The following is a 2,943-nucleotide window of genomic DNA, read 5'->3' as shown; positions in this document are numbered from 1 at the left end:
ACCACCAAAGCCTTCGCTCAGGTGAGTATGTTTATAAAAACACAATTTTTGGTGCTGCTGACAGACAATCAACAGCACGAATAAGTAATTCCTCTCACAAAAGCATCTACCACATTTAGCCTAAATCTACCTTTCAGAAGAACACATGAGCCACATTTCACTCTGTTATATAAATGAGCCTAAGATGGCCTCTGTATATTCACTGCAGTCTGACACCCATTAGCTCAAAAGCTCACCAGTATCAAACTCAATTTTTAACACTTTAAATTATTTTAAAAGTAGCCCAAACTAGGTCCAAGATGGTGGTGTAGAAAAACTCTAAGCTTACTTACCTCCTCCCACAAACACATCAAATCTACACCTATATATAGAGCAGTTCCTCCTGAAGAAGACCTGAGGTCTGACTGAACAGCTGCTGCACATAGAAGAACCACATAGAAATGGGCAGGAAAGATGGAGACACAGTATCCACAGGAACCCCATCCCCAACCTGGCAACCTGCAGCAATGAGGGATATTGCTGAGGGGCCAAGCATAGATTCACCTACCCTGGGACACAGCAAAAAAATAAATAAATAAAATAAAGGCAGTTTAAAGGTGAATGAATGAGACTATACAGAAAGAAAATTCATTTACTAACCCTAGAGCTTCTGTCAAACAGGAGAAAACTGCTGGGACCCTTTTCAAGGTCAGAGGGACCAGCAATGCCATTTTAGGGGTTCCCCTGGGACACACCCCCCAGGCCCACACCTGCTCTGGCTCTAGATGCCCTGCCAAGGCAGCCTCAGTGTGGTTCTCCCTAGGGAATGACCTTGGCCCACTCCTGCTCCAGCTCCAGCCACTCTTCCAAGATGGCTTTGGGCACAGCACTCCTCAGGGATGGTCTCCAGCTCAGGCCTGCTTTAGCCCCAGCCAGCCTACCAAAGCCACCAGGTGCAAACAGTCTACTTAGGGGATGCTCCCACACAAGGCCACTCCTTCAAGACAGAGAGGTAGCTGTTTCAGCTAATTCATAGAAACAAATAACAAAATGAGGACACAGAGGAATATATTTCAAATGCTTTTAGAATGCCTTTCAACTTGCGTGACTATCAGCTTAAAATAGATGGCTATATAGAGAGGTCAATATATATATGAACATGATGGTAACCACAAACCAAAAATATAAAATGTATACACAAAAAATAAATAAATTAAAACATAACACTAAAGTAATCTATTGAACCACAAGGAAAGAAACTAAGAGAAGACAACAGAAACAGAGAAGGACTATAAAAACAACCAGAAAACAACAAAGTGACAAAAAGTACACACCTATTTAAATGTAACTAGACTAAATGCTTCAATCAAAAGATATAGGGAAGCTGAATGGATAAAAAAATAAGACCTATCTATATGCTACCTACAAAAGACTCACCTTAGATTTAAAGACACACATAGACTGAAAGTGAAGGGATGGAAAAAGACACTCCATGTAAATGGAAAGAAAGCAAAGTTGGGGTAGCAATACTCATATCAAACAAAATAGACTTTAAAACAAAGACTGTAACAAAGGACAAAGAAGGATATTATACAATGATAAAAGGATCGATTCAACAAGAGGATATAACATCAGTAAACATTTATGGGCCCAATATAGAAGTACTTAAATATATAAAGCAAATATTAACAGAAATAAAGGGAAAAGGAGACAGCAATACAATAATAGTAGGGGCCTTTAATACTCCATTTTCGCCAATGGATACATCATTCAGATGGAAAATCAATAAGGAAAAACTGCCCTTAAATAACACATTAGACCAGATGAGCTTGATAGATATCTATATAGAGCATTCCATTCAAAAGCAGCAGAATACTTTTTAAGTGTACATAGAACATTTTCCAGGAATAATCACACGTTAGACCACAAAATAAGTCTCAATAAATTTAAGAGGAAACTTAAGATTGAAATAAGATTAAGCATTTTTTCTAACCACAACAGTATAAAACTAGAAATCAATTACAGAAGGAAAACTGGAAAAAATACAAACACATGGAGACTAAATAATATTCTACTAAACAATCAATGGGTCAATGAAGAAATCAAAGAGGAAATCAAAAAAATACCTTGAGACAAATGAAAATGGAAACACAATTGTCTAAAATCTATGGGACACAGCAAAAGCAGTTCTAAGAGGGAAGTTCATAGCCATACATGCCTACCACAAGAAAAAAAAATATATATATATACCAAATAAACAATCTAACCTGACACCTAAAGGAACAAGAAAAATAAAAACAAGCAAAGCCCAATGTTGGTAGAAGGAAGGAAGTAATAAAGATCAGAGCAGAAATAAATGAAATAGAGACTAAAAAAACAATTAAAAGATCAATGAAACTAAGAGTTGATTCTTTGAGAAGATAAATGAAATCGACAATCTTTTACCCAGATTCATTGAGGAAAAAAAATAAAGCCCAAATATTAAAATCAGAAATTAACTAGGAGAAATTACAAATGATACCACAGAAATAAAAAGTATCATAAGAGAATACTATGAACAATTATATGCCAACAAATTAGATAACCTAGAAAAATAGATAAATTTATAGAAACATGCAATTTTCCAAGGCAAAATCATGAAGAAATAGAAAATCTAAATAGAGTGATTATTAGTAATGAAATTGAATCATGAATCAAAAAAACATCAAAAAAACAAAAAGTTTAGGTCGAGATGGATTTACAGGTGAATTTTATTAAACATTTAAAGAAGTGTTAATACCTATCCCTCTCAAATTATTCCCCCCCAAATTGAAGAAGAATAAAACACTTCCAAACTCATTTCACAAGGCCAGAATTACCCTAATACCAAAACCAGACAAAGACACACACAAAAAAGAAAATTACAGGCCAATATCCCTGATGAGCATAGATGCAAAAATCCTCAACAAAATCTTAACAAATCAA

The sequence above is a fragment of the Neophocaena asiaeorientalis genome, unplaced genomic scaffold (assembly GCF_003031525.2).
Source record: "Neophocaena asiaeorientalis asiaeorientalis breed wild unplaced genomic scaffold, Neophocaena_asiaeorientalis_V1.1 scaffold50, whole genome shotgun sequence".
Lineage (NCBI taxonomy): Eukaryota > Metazoa > Chordata > Mammalia > Artiodactyla > Phocoenidae > Neophocaena > Neophocaena asiaeorientalis.
This window is presented reverse-complemented; position numbering follows the sequence as displayed.